Source organism: Amphiura filiformis, chromosome 5, assembly GCF_039555335.1.
Source record: "Amphiura filiformis chromosome 5, Afil_fr2py, whole genome shotgun sequence".
In the NCBI taxonomy this organism is placed as follows: Eukaryota; Metazoa; Echinodermata; class Ophiuroidea; order Amphilepidida; family Amphiuridae; genus Amphiura; species Amphiura filiformis.
Genome location: NC_092632.1, coordinates 3,808,853 through 3,819,615, shown reverse-complemented (window position 1 = coordinate 3,819,615; position 10,763 = coordinate 3,808,853).

The following is a 10,763-nucleotide window of genomic DNA, read 5'->3' as shown; positions in this document are numbered from 1 at the left end:
TGTGGAAAAAGAGACACATGTAGAACCGAAGAAAGGTATAATTTTGTTGAAGGAACAGAGTTCAACAAACCATAACCCCGCTTCTGGATATCGTTTGAAGTCAAATTATATACCATTTTAAAGCTTATGATATATATTTTCTAAACACGAAATAAAACAAAATTGACCGGGCCGACTTTACGGCAGATTCGTGGTGTCCAGTCACATATTGTTCTGGAATGTAGCAAGAGCATCAGGGGCCATGGACAAGGAGCAGTACAGGCCCTTTTAACCAGGGCGGGATTTACCTTATGGGGGGCCCTGGGCCAGGCCAAAATTTTGGAGACCCCAAACTCACGTGCCGAACATTTTCTCTTTGATTTGACACCACTTGAGGGGCCATACCTTCTTAGCATTTCAAGATTCAAGGTGTCCTATAAAAAGGTTATATCGAGGGTTGACAAACAGAAGGTCTTAACTCACTTTTGGCCATTTTGAGATTTTGGTACCAAAATAATCTGTAATACCCACAGATTCTTAAAATCATAAGCCTTAACTCAATTCAACTTCCTATTGCATCTATAGCACAATAATACTTGGTCACATCTCAATGCAAAATATTATTTTTACTCATTTTTCTCAAAAAGGCACTTCTGTTTGTCAACCCTCGATATGTAGAAAATGAACCGCATTTTGTGATGGTACAACAAAACAATGTCATTTTTGCAGATATTATTAATTCATCCTTCTTGTTACTGTTTGCTAAGTTTCAATTCCGTATCATAAAAGCAACTTAACTTATGAGCGCAAGATTACAGGGGTGTCAAGAGTGGCTTTTTTTTCTTTATTACTTTTTATGTTTCTCCTATTTTTCATTGTTGAACTTATTGCACAAAAGAAACATATTGAAACATTAAATGTTGTACACTGAAAATAAATCAGTTTTAGAGCTTCTTGACACTTGGTGGTAATAAATAAAGGAAAGATGGTCATTAGAAAAGAACACGTTTTTGGTTTTTGCAGTTCTGCACACATCTCCTGTTATCATCATAGTGAAAGGAATAACAATCTTTTGCATTGAGGCCTTGTTTGGATTTTATTGACTTGAAATCGCTGCTGTTTGTTTTTACATTTCTGACTGAACTCATGAAATAAAAGTTTTATTCTTTGTTTATCAGTAAGAAAGATAGACTAATATAGGCTGATACCATTTAATGGTTCAGCAAAAATGTCTTACACAAAACACGAAAAAACGTTTCACGAGCATCACAACGCCAAAACTATTTTAAACTTCACCGCAACACGAAAAAAGATTTTAAAACTATTTTACACGATTAAAGATTACACGAAATAAGATTTCCTCAAACTCCCCCATTAATATTCCAATACTTAGTATGCTAATGAGCCACGCCCACCTCATTGATATGCAAACCGGAAATGACCTCTGATCTGATTAATATTCATAACGTCTCTAGTACTACTACTGTTCAATAGATTTTATCACGGTGGTTTTACTGGAATAATTAAAACATTTTCTTTCTATTTAGTTACTTTTCACATATTATAAAACTATCACTTGATTTGAAATTGCTTGGTACTCTAGGTCGGTAAACATGAGTAAGATTTATTCTTTCCCTAGAGAAGTCCTTTTCAGAGGGCTGAGCTTTCGGAACTCTAGAAGATGGCACTCGCTAGAGTTTCGAAAGCACAGCCCTCTGAAAAGGACTTTTCTATCACTTGATTGTCTATACAACTTGTCTGTTGCATTGCCACAGATTACACCGACTTCACAAATCATTTGTCAGTATGTTTACTTGCCCGACATATTTGGGATATTTATGAGTATCACAGTGTAAATCAGTGATTTTGGATGACATGATTAGTTACAATGCTCAAATTTACAGGGTAGCCGGGCAGGGTAGTCGAGTCAGAAAGTGGTTGTGTTTTCGTTTTACATCACTGAGGTCCAGGGTTTGAGCTCCGACTCTTCCCATGTGGTATTATGTGCATTTGGCGGTTTCCAGTCCATACTCGAGCCCGTACTCGCTCTCTCATGTTTTCTCCTGCATCTCAAACTGGGCATTCTTTCTTGAGTTATACTGTTCCACAGAAATAATGAAACGTTGATAATGGATACTTGCATAAACACTTTTGAGTAACCGATAAAACGCCAATAAAGCCAAGCACCCAACCAATCAAATTTAGGGTCTGTGCAATTATTATGACCCTGGGGTAAAATTCCAACGGTGTGCAAAATTGCTTGCACCCCTCTTGGCCTGCCCAATATTGCTGCCCCCCTTCTCGGGCTGCCCATAAATCTTTTCCCCTCACACTTTACACCCAATTTGCAAACCCTAAATGGTCTATATGTATATGTAAAGGTGAGCGTAGCGAGCAGCACATTTTGCACACAAGTATTAAAGGTTAAGTTATAAAGTTGTATACTAGCATTATGTATAAGTGTAGATGCAAAAGGCTCAATTTGAAGCCATTGGGCCATTTTTTCACTATTATTGTACAATTATTGCTCAAACATAACGTGGCACGGTGGCACATTTATTGCTCAAAAGTGGCGCAACGGTGTAAGACTTCGACTCATAATCGCGATGCAGCTCGAGGTCGTGGGTTCTTTACCTCTGTTGCCTCACCCCACCTAGGTGTATAAATGGGTAGCCTATCAATGCCGGGATGGTAACAGACCCGCTGTGGACGAAGTGTACCGATCCCTGCGAGGCAACATTATACAGCCTGTCTCAAAAAAAAATTGTGCAAGTGAAAAGCGCCCTCTTTGGCAATTAAAAAATACCGTTGTGATACAATGCTTACATCAACGTCACGGGTGCAGTCTTAGCTCTCAAATGCCGTTTCTGTTCAATTTGCTTGTTCCAATTTCGAGATATGTTTATTTAACAACGAAAGGGTAAAATCACAATTGTGCCACTTTTACTAGGGAAGAGAGCTGTACGTGTAAATCAATGATAGCTGATGTTGATGCGTCTAATGCACTCCCCCTTTCGGCGCGCATGCATTAGACGCATCAACATCAGCATTATTTTGTCTAATATCTCTCCCAACAAGTAATACGCGTTCATTAACCTATAACATGTATAAGTGCGCAATATTTGTTTGTCTTTTAACATGTCTTAAGTGATTAAGAGAACAGTATTTACCATGAAAAAATCATTGACACGCACATGCAGAACAGCAGAATGTGAAATCCATTTTTACAGCAGAATGTGAAATATTTATTTATCTTTTAATCTCTTTTAAGTGGAAAAAGAGAATCATCATTCCTGCATCATGATAAAACAGTAAAAACAGTCAAAAAAATTTTGTATTGTGTAATTGATGCATTCTTTTGATTTCATGAAGGAACTCTTGATAAACTTGATGCTATCACTGTTACATGTAAAGCCCTCTTCCCTAGTAAAAGTGGCACAATTGTGATTTTACCCTTTCGTCTTTAACTAAACATATCTCGAGATTAAAACAAGCAAATTGAACAGAACAAACGGCATTTGAGAGCTAAGACTACACCCTTGACGTTGATGTAAGCAATATTTCACAACGGTACTTTCTAATTGCCAGAGAGGGCGCTTTTCACTTGCACAATTTTTTTTGAGACAGGCTGTAATATGGAGGAGAGTCCAAAACAGAAAGCGAAAATGGTAACCCGTTTATCCATATGCAGTGGGGTGTCTGAAGGGGGACGTTCCACCCCCGGGAAGTTGGTGCCATTTGATGCATTATTGTTAAACAAGAAAAACAAATGTACAGGCGCCCAAATGAAACAGAAGCCAAAACAGCCACCCTTTATATCCATACCCAGTCGTAAATTAGGCAATGCAGCCAACTTGGCCGTAATGTCAGTGCTCGAAATAAGCTCAAATCATCAAAGGTCGGGGTCTTGCGTTTGAAATTTATGAGCCCTCATCAATTTTAACTGACCCGAACTCAATTTGCAAAATTTAAATGTTTCTATGTCATAAAAATACTATACATTATATTGTAGTGTAGAGGATCCGATTTTACATTTAGCTGAGTGTTAAATAAACATCCACTGTGATGAGTACCCATCATTATAATGCAGTCTGTAGTGCAGCCATTTCCAGGTTGATGCAAGCATAGCAGCCGTAGACTGACTTCAGAATCAGTTGGTCACTTCAAGGTAGTCTGTAATAGATCAAGAATGATCAAGAAATATTATTTGACTTGGAGTTGAGTTGTGCTTTGAATTGAGTTGAGTTGAGTTTAGTAGGTACCCATGGCCAGATTTACCGTTTAGGATGACATGAGCTAGGCTAAAATTTGGAGGCCCCAAACTCACCGTGAGGAAGGCATGTGCACTCAAGTGGCCAAGTTTTGGCTTAGGTATAAGATCGACAGTGGCGGTGGGCGCATTACAATTTAGAGGGAGCAGAGTATAGATTTTATTAGGATATTTGCGCGTGAAGCGCAGGAAAAAATTCAAGACTGTTTTTTTTTTGCTATATAACGAACCAGTCTGCGCGAGCAAATAACCTTTTCAAGAGAATAGAGATCTTTTACAACTTCATGTCATCAGTAATTTAAAACATTAGGTTTCATTCGTAACCGGGACACCAAGAGACACCATGTTTACACGTATGAAATATTAAAAATGGCAGTACATTTTGTTACAATTTCAGCATTGGTGCCCCCTTTTATTCTTTTATGTAATGGATATTTTTATAATCCCAAAATGGTAAACAATGTGGCCATGGACATCCAGCCAATATTAGGCCTAAATGTTCCCTCACACACATTTTGGCACCTCAAATTCTAAAGTTACAAACATGTGTTGTTTAATTTAGTGAAATATATAATTATTTTTGATATGATAAGTTCGGGTTTAACAACCATGGACATGCTGGATAATACAAGAAAGCCTCTATTATATGGAGCTAATTTCCATTGAGATCTACTGGGATTGGTTAGGAACGGTCAGGGGTTAACACCCTACTCCTCCCGAAACTGACTGCGAGGTTCATCAGGTATGGCTACTCTGTTAACGGGACTGACGACTTAACGTTCTTCCCAAAGAACGGAATTTTTTCATTTTTATACCCAGCTCTAAATGCCCCATGGGGAGAGCGGAAATCTGAATTTAATCTACAGAATTTGCCAAATAAATTCAGACATTATAATTCCAGGTCAATTTCACAGGAAGTTATCCACCGCCAGGGATCGAACACAGGGCCTCATGTATATACCAGAAGCAAGAATTCTAACCACTGAGCCACGCTTTCCCCTTTGACAACATGTTGAAGTCTGCTACTACTAGAACCAATATATTTTTAAAATGTACACCGAATGGTTTCAATTGAGGTTTCATTTTGAAGAAAAAATTCTCTTCTCATGAAGCACATCCTGCATCAGACACCCCGTCTCTATATGGTGGATATGTGTGGGAAACCACGGTACAGCTACCGCCTCGCTACAGTTTTGCTACACCCTGACATAAAGGCCGCAAGCTCGACAGGGAGTTAGAGCCTCACAGGGCATGAAACCAATGGTAAATATAAAAAATTGGTGACACCACAAAATATATCAATTAGAAAATTGTTGAATTGAAGCATCCCGGGGTGTGGTGGAGGGAATCCGGACGTTGGGAACTATAAGCAAACCTCAAAAAGCAATATTCATCATTCAGCGAGGCTTTTCCACATACACCAAACGCCTCCGTCGCGTAAAGCAAACTATACTTTTACAAATAGATGTGTCCCTCCACTTTTTAGAACGGATTGACGCCTCTGGGTCAGAGAGGGGATTTTCCTTATCGTAACAACATCCTAAGGTAAATTACCTTAGGATGTTGTTGCGATAATCTCTCTCTGATCCCGGTCTGACCCAGAGGCGTCAATCCATTCTACGGCGAAATCGCCGTAGAAGTGATGATGTAACAGGAATAGATATCGAGGAACAGGGATAAAGACCTGGATCGTGATTCTATCGAATATTCATATCACGCTGATCACTCCCACTTGTAAGATAAGTATCTTTGAAAAGAGCGGTATTGTATTCAATCTATAATTGCAGTCATTCGCTGTCGAAGTTATGTAAGAATCTGATTAACTACCATAGCAATGGACGAATGCAATATTTGAATAGATCGCCCTGCACTACAAGCAGATTGCACAAATCACCTGTGTGTGTCACTAAACGTGAACGATGTAGTGCAGGGCGATCTATTCAAAATTATATTCATCCATTGCTATGGTAGTTAATCCGATTAATTACGTCGCGACCTCGCTTCAACAGCGAATAGTTCCACACAACGGCAGTGAGGCCACGAAGTAGGTTGACCTTGAGGTTGATAGTTGATATACAGTTTTTGTAAACCTACGTTAAATCCACACCATTGATTTACACACAATTAAACAATGTAAAATGCAAACAAACATTTTTAATTGATAATGCCTTATTCTTCACCAATCTCCTCACTGACAGAACCTTGATATAACCTATATACAATATAACAAATATTAATGCAACTGGAACGATCTTTCAACTGGCAAAGATAACCTTTGACCTGTAATTTATTACAGGTCAAAACATATGATGTCATCAATGGTGTGTAAAACTACGATTTTTGTAAACCTACGTTAAATCCACACCATTGATTTACACACAATTAAACAATGTAAAATGCAAACAAACATTTTTAATTGATAATGCCTTAATGGAGAGATAATACACCAAAAAACGCGCTTACTCGTGATTTAGAATGTCACAAGACATTGATTGCGGAGGCTGAGAATGTACATAATGATCAAAAAATACAGAACGTGTTTTCCATCGACCTTGTCGCATTGTGATTTCAGGATCACAACCTGTTTCTATAGCGACTGTTGCACCAGTAGGCCGAAAACTTTTTGCTGAAAAACCTTTGTTTCCCAAGCCAGCCAACTGAATAGCCTCATTGAGAATACCTGCCACAGTAGCTGCCGTAATAGGTCCATATGGCTGTGACAATGAAAGGAAAACCGGGTTGTCTTTTGGCCTAACACTCTGAGTCACTTCAATGTAATCCTTTAAAGCCCGAACAGGGTTTAACTTTACCTCAGGTACAGGCTGCAAGAGAACTTCAAAACCTGTTCTGCTGGTGTCATTTTTCACACCATGAAACTTAATTTGTGCTGCATTTTCAGTGAATGTGATGTTCTCTGTTGAAAACAACCACCTTGATGTTTCACATGTGTTTTCATTGAACTGCACTGATTTTGGGGCAATGTCTGAAGGTCTCAGCATAAGAGTAAGGGCCATAAGGGTAATAGTCTTCAACCTAAGTCTTTTCACACACAAATGTTTGTTTTCAGGCCAATCGCAGAATAATGCCGTAAATGGCTTGACTGGCATAACAAGTGATTTAGCCATGGGCTTTTGGGTTGAAGACTTAACGAGTGCAGTAATCCACAATTGAATACAACCCAAATCCAGTGGGTTTTGCACACCTACAGCTTTGTAAACATGGCCTAATGCTGCTTGTGCTGTTTTAAGTTGAGCACGAGGCGAAGCTGATGAGTCTGCTAGAGAACATAAAAAATCTGCAACAACACTTGTAATAACAGTAGGAAATTCAACTTTTTGTTCAACGCAAAAACTTTGGAATTTAAGAATTGACGCATTATAAGTGCGAAGTGTTGAGGGCGCTAGACAAAGTGGCAATTGGACGGTGGCCCTTTTGACCAACCTTGTTCAGTCAATGTCCGTGTCCACAAATTCTCCAGGCATACACTTTCCACCTTTTGTTTTTCCATGGTTCCGGTTGTGCTCCGCATGGGATAAACGCTTTCCCTTTTGGAAGTTTTAGGGGTGGGCAAATTGACATTTCCCTGAGAGTCTGGAACCATGGCTGGGCCGGCCATAGCGGTGCTATTATAGTGGCATGTGCCTGTCTTTGCGCGATTGTTTGCAGTACTTGACCTATCATGCGGAATGGTGGGTTGCAAAAGTTGTTGTGCGCTGCCCAGTCGTTCTGTGCCAATGCGTCGATTCCTGAAGTAAGCGGTTCCGTAAACCGACTGTTGAAAACAGGTAATTGTGCGTTTGCCAGCGTCGCAAAACGATCGACCGTGTGCGGTCCCCATAATTTGTCGATGAACCTGAACAGTCCTGGGTGAAGCTGCCATTCGTACTTGTTTGGAAGCCGAGAGAGGGCGTCGGCCGTTACATTTTGAGGACCCGGCAAGTATTTGGCTTGCAATGTCATTTCCCTTTCGTAGGCTTCCTACCAAATTGCCTTTGCCAACTGTCACAGCTGTTTGCTCGAACCTCCTAAATGATTGATGTATGCCGCTGCTGCAATATTGTCTGTGCAAATTTGAACTGTCTTTTTGTCCAGAATTTTGAACGACTTCAAAGCGAGCAAAATCGCCATCATTTCTCTGTAGTTCGATGGCATTTCGGCCATTCTGCGATTCCAAAATCCTGCCGCATGCTGATTTTGACACACCGCACCCCAACCGGTGTGGGATGCGTCGGTTTCTATCTGGACATCCACTGGTCCAACCATGATAGGGCTGCCGTTCCATGCTGTCACTGCGTGATTCCACCAGGTGAGGTCTGCACGCGTTTCCGAATCCATCACTAATTCTTGATCCCAGGATAGTTTGGTTGCCAATAGTCTGTAAACATTTATTTCTTAGCAACAGTTTCCCTGGCAACACTGCCTTTGACATTGAGACACACTGTCCCGCTATACGAGCCAAAACTCTGGCCCTGATTTTGTTTAGTTGTAGCACGCGTGTAATAGTCTTTTTTAGCTTCTTGATTAGCGCACTTGGTATTTTCAACATTGGTTTTCCTTGTGTGCAAATTTTGTAGCCAATGTAATCCTTTGTCATATCCGGTTCGAGGGACGATTTGTCCATGTTCACTGTAAGGCCGAGTCGGCTCATTGTGTCTAGCAATAAAGTTTTGTGAGCGTCTATATTGTCCCTGGTTGCCGCCAGGAAGAAATCCTCGCAATATGCTAGCGCCCTCACTCCACGAGCCCTCAAATGTTGGACTACCGGACGAATTACCTTGTAAAACACATATGGGCTCATTTTGAGCCCGAATGGAAGGACCTTCCATTTATAAAATTTTCCTCGGAACGCAAAGCCGAGATACTTCTGCTTTTGCAATAGGAATGTGATGAAAACCGTTCTTTAAGTCCAATGTTACCATGTAGTCATCATCCTGAATTAATTGGGTCACCACATTAATGTCTTCATAGCAAAATTTTGGAACATCACAATGATTGTTTATTCTACGGAGATCCACAATCAATCTGAATTTACCACCCTTTTTGGGAACACATTTAATTGGAGAAATACACACCGGTCTTTGCTGAGGATCACACCTTTGAATTGCACCTGAGTCCAATAGACTTTGAATTTCACTCGAAATAAATTCACCATGGGAGAAGGTAAACTTGTGGTTTGGAAAATGAAAACTTGGAGGCGTATCAATGAACGGAATATGCACACCCTCAGCAATCCAGCGAATAACATTCTGTGGTGCCCCAATTTTTTGCCACTCATGAATATGAGTTGTAATGCCAGCAGCCTGATAAATTGGTTTTTTACACATACCAAACAATGCCAAAAAAGGCAGGCAACTGGCAACCAACAAGAATAAAGAAAGATTTATAATATTAATAATCAAATGTCTGGGTTTAGCGGATACTGCGGCACTTGCCGTTGCGCGAAATTACCAAAAGCATCTTGGGATTGTCCCTGCAGATTGTTATATGGTCGTCGATAGTTTGAGCCTCTCGGCCTCCAACCACCACCGCGTCCTCGTCCTCGCGAATTTAGTCCACTATATCCGTAGCCGTACGACGACTGGCTAGGCGTAACCTGTGTTGCTGAAGCGGTGCTGGTGATGTCCGCTGCAAGTTTCAAGTTTTTCAGTGCTGCAGGCGAAAGACCAGAGGTGCTTTTTTGCAGTGATCTAAACATTTGAGTAGTTTGTTTACTGAATTTATTTTGCACTATCAGTGAAGCATACTCGTCCTGAAGAAACCTCATTTGTGCCACTTGAATAACACACAACTGTTTGAGATCATCCTCGGTAATCCTGTCACAATTATACGTGGACAGAAGTTTAATTGATGTCTCAGCAAAGCGGGCACACTTGGCCAGCACTTGTAAACTTGGTTGGTCTTCTCGTTTTATACCTTGTTTTGATTCGTGCAGAGTAAGATCTGCTGGTAATTTAAGCTTTTTAGCGTGTCCTTTATCGCCGTAAACTCGGCTTGTATATCTGATTCGGTGTCAATGCCCACGGCGGTGCGATCATCAGTGAATTCTGCAGGACCGTGTTCATGTAGTACGCGACGATTGAATTTATCGTCTGCTGACTCTGCACACTCTCGAAAGTCTCGTGTGTGAAAATCGCGTCCTTGCGCTGCACCTTCTTTGTAATGCTCCAATTTTTCACTCTATCAGTCAGTGTTTTGTTATGTTCTTGAATTTCACCAACTGCTACATTTAAATTGTGCAAAGATTGCAAAACTGAGTCCAATTTTTGAGAAAACTCCTCTGCCATGATCCTGTCAGCGAGTTTTCAACTGGCAAAGATGACCTTTGACCTGTAATTTATTACAGGTCAAAACATATGATGTCATCAATGGTGTGTAAAACTACGATTAAACACGCCCTCAACGACAATTATACGAGGCTCATACTGATGGTTACATATTTATTACCTGGTGGCGGAGCATCTGGTTTGATAATCGATTCATATGCTGGTTGTTGTTGATTTATTTGTGGTTGAAC